The sequence below is a fragment of the Dipodomys ordii genome, unplaced genomic scaffold (genome assembly GCF_000151885.1).
Source record: "Dipodomys ordii isolate 6190 unplaced genomic scaffold, Dord_2.0 Scaffold102, whole genome shotgun sequence".
In the NCBI taxonomy this organism is placed as follows: domain Eukaryota; kingdom Metazoa; phylum Chordata; class Mammalia; order Rodentia; family Heteromyidae; genus Dipodomys; species Dipodomys ordii.
The window spans coordinates 652,727-663,200 of NW_012267318.1; positions in this window are offsets into that span (position 1 = coordinate 652,727).

Consider the following 10,474-nt stretch of genomic DNA (forward strand, 5'->3'; position numbering starts at 1 on the left):
CCAGAAGTGGCACTGTGGCTCAAGTGGTAGAGTGCTAGCCTTGAGCTGAAGAGCTGAGGGACAGCGCCCAGGCCCAGAGTTCAGGCCCATGACCAGACCCAAAAAACCCCCAAAAACGCTAATGCATAGTGCCCAGGCCCTGAGTTTAAGCCCTAGTACCACCACCACAAAAGAAGCAGCATGGTTCAAATGACAGTATGCCAGCTGAGCAAGCAAGCTAAGTGCAGACCCTAAGTTCAAACCCCAGTATAGACAGACAGACAGACCACCAGGCAGCAAATACTGAAGAAGTGAACAATTTCTGAATCAAAGCATTTTAAGAATAAATCCATAGGAAGTGGCACTGTGGCTCAAGTGGTAGAGTGCTCACCTTGAGCTGAAGAGCTGAAGCACAACACCCAGGCCTATAGTTCAAGCCCCCCAACGGAAAAAAAAAACCATAGGAAATGAGCCAGTTAACAATACACAAGTAGTCTTAGTAGAATATAGTTCAGCTTACCAGTTCAGATTTTTAGGGGCTACATATTGCGAATGTGATTTAGGGAAAAGGAGTGCATAGGACTAGCCAGACATTATTCTAGTCAATAACAATGAAAACCCTAGCCTCATAGAACTTGCAGGAAGGGAATTTAATTGCTTTTTGTCTGTTATATTTTAAAAAGTAAGCAACTGAGAATTGAGAATTGGGGGAAAGAAGTAGCATTGAGTTGGATGGCAGAATATGTATATTTTTGCATTGAAATCTGGGAAGAGTCAAAGAGGGGGACATGTCCTGAGGGCATCACACATACTGTCCCATGGCATAGCCCAAATTTCCAGCAGAAGCCCACAAGGAACTGTAATGTGGGCTGAGTACCAGCTACCCATCAACCAAAAAAAAATGAAGGGGCTGGGAAGGTGGCTCAGTGGCAGAGCGCTTGCCTTGCATGCCTGAGGCCCTGGGTTCAATTCCTCAGCACCACATAAGCAAAAAGAAAAAAAGCCCGAAGTGGTGCTGTGCCTCAAGTGGTAGAGCGCTAGCCTTGAGCTGAAGCGCTGAGGGACAGCGCCCAGGCCCAGAGTTCAGGCCCCAGGAATGGACCCAAAAACAAACAAACAAACAAACAAAAATGAAACAAATGACAGGCCTGGGTCACACACAGAGTCCTGAATGGAAATTTGCTATAGTTAGAATGTTTATCTCCAATTAGCAACAGAAAGCCAGAAATGATATTATGGCTCAAGTGGGAGTGTCAGCCAAGAATGAAAAAGCTAAAGCCCAGGCCCTGAGTTCAAGCTCTGTTATTGGCACCAAAAAAAAGAAAAAGAGCAAAGAAGGAAGGAAACAAGCAAACCAGTCAATAGTCTCTGTGAGAGTAGATGCAGAGAGAGAAAGATGAAAGATCAGAAGATTCCACATGGCTGGTTTAGGATGCCCAGGGAGGGGCAGTACTCAAAGGCTGAAGGCAACTTTGGGAGCTGGAAAGAACAAGAAAATGAATCATTTGTTGGGCCTATAGAAGGAATGTAGTTTTTCTGGCCCATGTAGGCTTCCAACATCCAAAATGAATCTATGAGTTTTTAAAAATAGGTATAATATGGGGCTATACAGGAGAATGAAGAAAGGGAAAGAGAAAAGAAAACTGGTAATTTGTGATGTTTTATGGCATGAAATTTGAGGTCATTTTTTTTTACAGCAACAATAGGAAACCAATGAAGTCTTCCATCTTGAGTCCAGAAGACCTAGGCTGACGCTTCAAACTATAATCCCTCCACCCAGGTCAGGTAGTCCAGGTTGCTAGCTGTTAACAGCAGGAACAAGTATTTATTCCAAACCCCTTGTATGCCAGGCACTGTTTTGTAAGCTTTAGAATTACTTCATAATTCAAGCCAGGCACCGGTGGCTCATGCCTGTAATCCTAGCTACTCAGGAGGCTGAGATCTGAGGATCATGGTTCAAAGCCAGCCAGGGCAGAAAAGTCCATGACACTCTTATCTCCAGTTAGCCACCAGAAAACTGGAAATGGTAAAGTGCTTGCCTTGAGCTGAAGAGCTGAGGGACAGCTCCCAGGCCCAGAGTTCAAGCCCCACGACTGATCAAAAAAAAAAAAGGACAGAAAGGAAAAGAATTACTTTATAATTCAATCCTTACAATAACAGCATAGAGGACCTCTTATGTCCTGTTTAACAGGTGAATAAAGTGATGTGTAAGGTGATATACATGTCCCAAAGCTAGACAGTCACATACCAGAATTTGCTTCTTAAGCCATTGCTGTCAGCCACCATCAGAGCAATGGCCAGTCATCTTAAACTTTAAATAAATTTATAGAAACTTACATTGACCTGACACTGCTCCTTATTTGCATTGCTTTAAAACAGATGAGAGTATGCACTGTGTAACGTTACCCTCCAATTCTGGATTACTATTCTCGACACTGTGACAAAATACTTTACAAAAACAATTGAAAGGAGGAAAGATTTCATAAGATTTGTGGCTTCAGAGATTTCTGTACTTAGTCCTTGGCTCCATTGATTTTGGGCCCATGAAGAGGTAAAGATCAAGCTGGCAGGAGTGTGTGAAAGAGGTGACTTCTCACTTCATGCTGGACAGGAAGCAGAGATGGAGGAAGGTAGACTGGGGATGATGCATAACGTTCAAATCCCTCCTCCAGTCACCATCTCCCAACATCCCACCAACAGAAGGGAACCAAGGACATTTCATAGTCAAAACCGTTACAGACTCCATGACGGTCACATAATTTTGGAATCTGGTTACAACCTAAGAAGGACCAGGTCAAACCTTCTGCTGTTGTTATGAATGTTTTACCCACCACCCCCAAATCCTTCTGGTAAAACCCTAATTCCCACTATGATAATATTAGGGTCTTTGGGTGGTGATTTAGATAATGAGGATGGAACCCTCGGAAGAGGTTCAAGACAGTCTTCTTTTCCCTCTTCCATGTGAGGTTTTAAGGGAAAGCCAGTAGTCTATGGGATCTCACTACACTAAATTTTCCAGTGTTTTGATCTTAGATCTTCAGGCCACCAGAACTGTGAGAAATAAAGTTGCATTGCTTGGTTACAGCAGCCCAAATGGACTAATATACATTAGAAACCCACTTTGGAGATTTCTTCTCTCTTAAGGTTATTGTGAATATAATCAAAGACCCTTTGGCTGACTATGCTGGGTCCCAGGGTCTCCACTCAACAAGCAAGGAGGGGAAGGAGGCAAATCCCTGGCTACCTCTTAGTATTGGCTTTGATCGATATTTGTCATGGTAGACGTGTGGAGGTCATGGGCAAAGGATGAGAGCCCCCAATTGCTGAACCTTTTAGGATTGCTGGTGTGAGTGTGGCATTGGCAGCTGCCTTTGAGAGGCTGTTTTCTGGGCTCCTTGATGTAGTCCCAAGACCCTCAGCCTAAACAACAGAAACATCAAGACACTCAGAGGCTGGCACTGGCGTCCTGGGGGGCAGGGCAAGGAGGAAAGGGTCCCTGGCATGTCCACCTCAGGTAATGGGAAAAGATGATGAAGAAAGAGACAGTGCGAAGGTATGGAGGCCGAGCTTACAGATCATCAAGGAATCTATCATTCAAACGTCTTTGGGGATTTCTTGAAATCACCAGAGATTGCCATAAAGGCATCAGAGCTTCAGTAATCAAATCAGTGGAGGCCTGGATGACTACCATAGGCATTTGCCTAGAATTTTGTTAGGTTGTAAGAAGAGATTGTCCTCATCTGGATTCACAATTAGCATAGTACAAAAAGGGAGTGAACTGACAACTCTGAATTGCTGTACACTGGGTCAGGGATTCTGGAAATTTTCCTCCTGAGATTCTGACACTTCAGCTGCATTCAGGAACAGCTAGAGGAGAGGAGCAAGTGATTAAGAATAGTGTTGATTTTATGATTTAAGACTCCTTGTGTGTGCAACAAGAATGCTTTTGTGTTTGAGATGACAAGTTAAATGTCTTTGCAGGCCAGCTGTACAGCATACACTTTCTTTGCAGAAAAGCCTTCCTCTGGGATTTATGGTTAATGCATTTTGAATCACATGTCTGTGAGCTCTCCCTTTTCTTATGACCTACATTTAATTGCATTTGATGGACTTCTCTGTGCCATTTGGAGGAAATGGGTACTGGGAGCCAAGATATAGCTTTTTCTCTGCATGAGGTTTGTAAATTTCAGTGCCTTCCTCTTGGGTGTAATTTTTTAAAAATTTAAACAGAAACTAGATAGCCCAAGAGTAGTTTTAAGTGAGAAAAATAGAGTATTTGGTTCATGTACTACTTTGCTTCTACATTTTCTTTTGTTATGTTAGTTGGCTTCAGAATCCAGTTGTAAAAGACACATTTTAACAAAAATATGATTGTTCAGCATGTCTTCCATTCCCTTCCCATCTAATGGTACTCCAAAATACAGGCTTAAAATGCTGGTGAATGCTAGACACTGGTGGCTCATGCTACTCAGGAGGCTGAGATCTGAAGATGGCAGTTCAGAATCAGCCAGAGCAAGAAAGTCTGTGAGCCTCTTACCTCCAAATAATCACCAAAAACCGGAAGTAGAGTTTCAGCCCTAGTACTTACCCCTTCCATCTCCCCCCTTACCCCTCCTCTCTCCAATGCTGGTGAGTGAGTTGTAATAAAGGAGACTTGGGGAGGAAGAAATGAGTAGGGCTCAAGATACTGGGTAAGGCTCTTCTTTATTTTTGGGGGGGGGGTCCAGTTGTGGGGCCTGAACTCTGGGCCTGGGTGCTGTCCCTCAGCTCTTCAGCTCAAGGCTAGCGCTCTACCACTTGAGCCACAGTGCCACTTCCAGCTTTTTTCTTTTTGCTTATGTGGTGCTGAGGAATCGAACCCAGGGCCTCAGGCATGCAAGGCAAGCGCTCTACCACTGAGCCACCTTCTCAGCCCCAGTAAGGCTCTTCTTGTAGCTTTATTAGTAATTAACATAGCTTGCCCCAATTCAGTTTCTCCAGCAACACAAAAAGATTAGGAACAGCAAATCTATAGCCCAAATTCTGCAAAGTAAATGCACAGGGTCTAAATCCTGCGGTCTTGTGAACAGTGAAGGCGAATGGCAAGAGCTGTGGTCTTGTGTTTAGAGACTGTCTTCCCAGTCCCTTGAGTGCCTTTGCTTGGTAATACACCTTAACATTGGGTCATTCTATATGTGCTTATACATTCCACATTTTAGGCTTACATACAATTGAATTTACATTGGTTATGTAAGCTTAGCAGTAGCCAGAAACTTGGGTTTCATGTTTTGGTGAATTTCTCTATCTATTACAACAACAAAAAAGAAGAAATGGACACAGACTTGTCGAATTTCAATTTTGGGGGGATTGAGGGTCAGCACTGGAGCTTGAATCCAGGGGCCTAGCACTTTTACTTAGCTTTTTTGCTCAAGGCTAATGCTCTACCACTTGAGCCAGTCCTCCAGTTCTGGTTTTTGCATGTCCATTGGAGATAAGAGTCTCATACACTTTTCTGTCCAGACTGGCTTCCAACTAGGATCCTCAGATCTCAGCCTCCTGAGTAGGTAGGATTATAGTCCTAAGTCACTGGCACCTGGCCTAATTAAATGAGTCTGTAACACGAACCTATATCTAGCTATTTTCATGATGATTTCATGGCCAAGAAACTATTTTTATCTTACACACATAAGCACACATATCATTCAGTCAAATAGAGAATGCATTAAACATACCTACTTTATAAGTGCTCACTGCATTATTCTGACTTTTCTCATGTCCTCTCAAGCATAGTAAAAACTGCCATGTCTCAGAGATGGAGAATGGCTCCTGAATATTGTTGATAGATACAATGATTCAGCTTTTGTGTCCATTGAAAGATACGATAGATACCTTCTGTCCAATCAACAGAGGAAGTGTTTTCTTTTAGGAACTCATGAATAGTTACTGCCTCCCAGACTGGGAGCCAGTATGTTGGGCTCTGTGCTAAAGCTTGATACTTTAAGGAAATAAGGATGTACACGTGATGGGCTATTGTCACCAGGAAAATGGCCGATCCATGGCAACTTCACAAAGTGACAGTAACTTCTCTGCAAATGTAGCTTTCGGCTTTACACACCCGAAGCGACATCAATGTCAGCATATTATGAGTCACTCTGGCTTAAGGAGAAGATTCACGTTGACTTGATTTTTATATACAGTAGTATTTATTGTCTTGCCAGGCAAGGTGGCTCAAACCTGTAATCTTAGCTACTGAGAAGGCTGAGAGGTGAAGATGAGGGTTCCTAGCCGGCCTGAGCAAGAAAGTCTTTGAGATTCTTCCCTTCAATTATCCACCAAAAAGCCAGAAATAGAGCTGTGGCTCAAGAGGTAGAGTGCTAGCCTTGAGTATTAAAAGCTAAGGGACAGTGCCCAGTCTGGCACCAAAATAAAACAAATATATGATTGACTAGCCAAATATGAGCAGACTTGTGTAGCCTTGAACAGATAAATACAGAATCTCCTGCCTAGGGCTAATGTATACATTGTATGGATAAAGCACACAGTTCACTTACCCAGCTTGCCACAGAGCCACGGCTCAGTTATTAAAGATTGCTGTCGCTGTCACCATCGCCTTTTGGCTTCCCTATATATGTAGAGATCCACATATATTCCATTCTTCAGTGTCACTAATACCTGAGCATTATCGTTAGAGTTGCTGCTCACAAAACATCTAACCTGTTTCAAAACCCTATGAACTCTATCTAGAAAGCACATCTTGAATCCAAATTTATCAAAACTTGGAAGAAACCAGAATTTTTTTAATGCTGGTACTGGGGCTTGGACTCAGAGCCTTAGTGTTCTTGCTCTAGGATGGCTGTCTACCACTTAAACCCACCTCCACTTCCAGCCTTTTGCTGGCTAATCAAAGGTCAGAATCTTGTGGACTTTCCTGCATGGGCTAGTTTTGAACTGCAATCCTCAGCTTTCAGCTTCCTGAAGAGCTAAGAGTATAAGTATGAGTCACCAGCACTCAACGTCAGCCTCTTCTTAATGCCTAAGTCAGATCATGGTTTTCTTCACAACGAAAACCGTCTACTTGGTCCCATCCTCCCTGCCAGGAAAACACAAGCTCCTAAACCATCTTTAGAAATCCAAAACCTCTGATCCTTCTAGCTCTTTTCATCCTGTGCCCCTTGTTTCAGTATCTAGACCTTGCTCTGGCTATTCTCTGCAAAAGGCTGTGTCTTGTCAGTTCCAAAACTGAGCCCTACCTTCCTCAGTCTTTCCAGGAAGTTATCCCCACATACCCATCAGCAAACAGGAGTCCAAGACAAGATTTTTTGTCTTCTGGCAGTACTGCTAGATTTTCAGGGGACTTAGGAAATTGCAGCTACTTAGAAGGACCTAATTTCCATGACTTAATCAGTAGAATCGAAGGAACAGAGGAGGAGCACTAAAGGTAGGTGCTTGGGCTGCAAGTGAATATCATACCCTAGCAGGTTTTCCTAAGGCCCGGGACCCTAAGTGTCCAGTGGCCCATGAAATCTTGGCCCTAGGCTGGCTGGTCTTCAAGCCACCATACCTGGAAGACTTATAATCAGAACAAGATATGATAGCTGCAGCATCTGGTTGAAAGTGAGGCCTGCTCTCTTCAGAGCCCTTTTGCCTTCTGCAAGTGACTTTCCCTGATGCCAGTGAAGGCACAAGTAATGTGTGGACTGAAATGTGCCCCCCTCAAACTCATGCATAATTCATACAAATACATTGGGCTAGATTCCATGACACAAAGTCCCAAAGGACCTGACCTGTGCTATCTTGGAGATTCCGGGACAGCAGAAAGGAAAAGGAATTCCAGATATCTCAGTAGAGTATCTGAGCCAATACCAGCATCATGTACCATCTGCTCCCAGCTGCTGGGACATAATGATGGAAGTGGTCCAGAGAGTGGCCATTTACCTGCTGTGGACAGAGCCTTGGAGTGTCTCAGAGATGCATCAGGCAGGCTTACCAGTCACAGACAACATTTCCTACTTCTACCCCCAGATTTATTAGAACAGACAATTACTTCCATGACCACTAAAAAAAAATGCCTATTTCATTTCCCCTGGGATAAATCAGATTCAATGATGCTGAAATAATGTCTTCAATTCAACATTAAATCATACACACTCATATCCTAACTATTTAAAAGTGTTATTTATGGGCCAATATTCTTCGGATTAAAATTAAATGGCATGAAATTTGAATTAGCTCAATTGAATTCAGAGCCTTCCCTAATGTATTTATTTGTTACTCAGAGGAGCTGGGAGAAAGGCTTCTCTGGTTCTTTGTTATTGTGGAACTTAAAGTGACCATCGGCCTAGAGGAAGTGAAACACCCCAGATTCTCATCCTTCCTTGCCCAGCTGAGCAATAGAAATACAAATGGCTCCACTTTCTTAAGATTTGCCTTCCTAGACTAATGTTATGTCATTCGCAGGGAAATGGTTGGACCTTGAGAGAAATTATATTAAGAGAAGTCAGTCAACCTCACAAAAGCACATGTTTTCTCTCATATGTGGAAGTCAGATCTAAATTATAAACATATAAGAAGATATATTAAACATATATATTGCCATGCATATACCCACAGCCAAATTAACTATAGTACATGCAGGAGAGAGAGTGCAATGGTATGACTCCTTTGAACAACTAACTTACAATTTAACAAGATGAATACCAGAAAGCCGAAGCCTGTATTGGTGTGGGGGAGGGCAAACAAATGGATAGAGGAAAGGCAGGCAAATGTAGTCATCATATTCAATGTTCACATGTGAAAAGGGAACTGCGTAGCTTGAGGGGCTGGCAGGGCTGGGAGAGATGGGGGAGGATGATAAAAGAGGTGACAGAGCTCAAGATGCATTGCACTCGTAAACTGACACGATGAATTGAAATTCCTTTGTACAGCTACTAAAAGATAATTTTTAAGGGGGAAAAGGATTTGCCTTTTTAAATGGGCATTTTCCATTCTGGCACAAGGAATGAATTCTAAGCACTGGGACAGAATGCCAAGATCTAGATTTAGGTCTAGCTTTTTTTCCCCCAAACTTGAGGATGACCATGCCCTATTTTTCCCTCTGGGTGTCACATTGCTGATGTCCAAAGGCAGGCAGGTCTTTCCAGATTGGAAGGAGTGCCATTATTGGCTAGCAGGTGAATGGCTGTGGTGGCAAGTCTCCAAAGGAGCCCTGTTCCCATCTCCACTAAACCACTTGAGGTACATTATGGTCCAGGTGAGTTCACTGGTTTTCGTTTTGTTTTGTTTGTGCTGGTACAGGGGCTTGAACTTAGAACCTCCAGCTCTTGCTTGGCCTTTCCAATCAAGGCTAGTGCTCTCTTCCTTGAGCAATACCTCCGCTCTACCCTGGGGCTTTGAATGTGGGGAGAGAACTGCAATCCACACCTAGGAGGAAGGGAAGAAAGGAGGGAAGGAGAGAGGGAGATAGATTTGGCCAGAGAAAGAAGGCAGATTAAGGTTTCCTTGTGGCAGAAATCCCTGTGGGTTCCAGGAAAGCGCTGGCTTGACTCAGGATCACCCCAATTGAGAGAAGAAGACAAGAGCTTTGTGCCTCAGAGTGCCAGGCACTGCCCCTCCCCCAGTACAGCTCTCAGAAAAGGACTTGAGCAGGAGTGACTGCAGCCAGCAGTCCCACCGCTGGAAAGAGGTGCAGGGGGCTCACCATGCCTTCCTCAGATGGAGAGCCCTAGCACCTAGAAGAGCAAGTCCTTCAGAAATGTTTTATTTCAGCCAGGCACCGGTGGCTCACATCTGTAATCCTGGCTACTCAGGAGGCTGAGATCTGAGGGTCACGGTTCAAAGCCAGCCCAGGCAGGAAAGTCATGAGACTCTATTTCCAATAAACTTCCAGAAAACCGGAAGTGGCACTGTGGCTCAAGTGGTAGAGTGCTAGCCTTGAGCTGAAGGGCTGAGGAACAGCGCCCAGGCCCACAGTTCAAGCTCTACAACCGACAAAAAAAAAAAAAAGTTTGCTTCCTGGAGGCCGAGTTTTGGTTTGTAATCCAGCCAGCCACTTTGCCACTAGATGAGTTTGCACTATGAAATCTTGCAGGATTATTAGTGAGATTTCAAGGGGAGCAACAGGAAAAAATAGAAAAGAGAATATACATATATGTGTGTGTGTGTGTGTGTGGTTTTCTAAATGTATCTAAACAGCATGTTTAATATAGAAAACAAAATTGTCCCTATTTGTGGGGCTTCAACATTTTGAAATGTTTAAAGTAAGGTAAACAAATATATCTCCTTGTGTTTATTTTTTCTCTCTCTCTTTCTTTCTTTTTTTTTTGGGGGGGGGTGTTGCTGGGCTTGAACTCAGAGCCTGGGTACTGTCCCTGATCACTTTTTGCTCAAGGTTAGCACTCTACCACTTTGAGCCAGCACAGCTCCACTTTCAGTTTTCTGGTAGTTAACTGGAAATAAGAGTCTCATGGCCTTTCCTGCCTAGGCTAGCTTTGAACCACAAGCCTCAGATCTCAGCCTC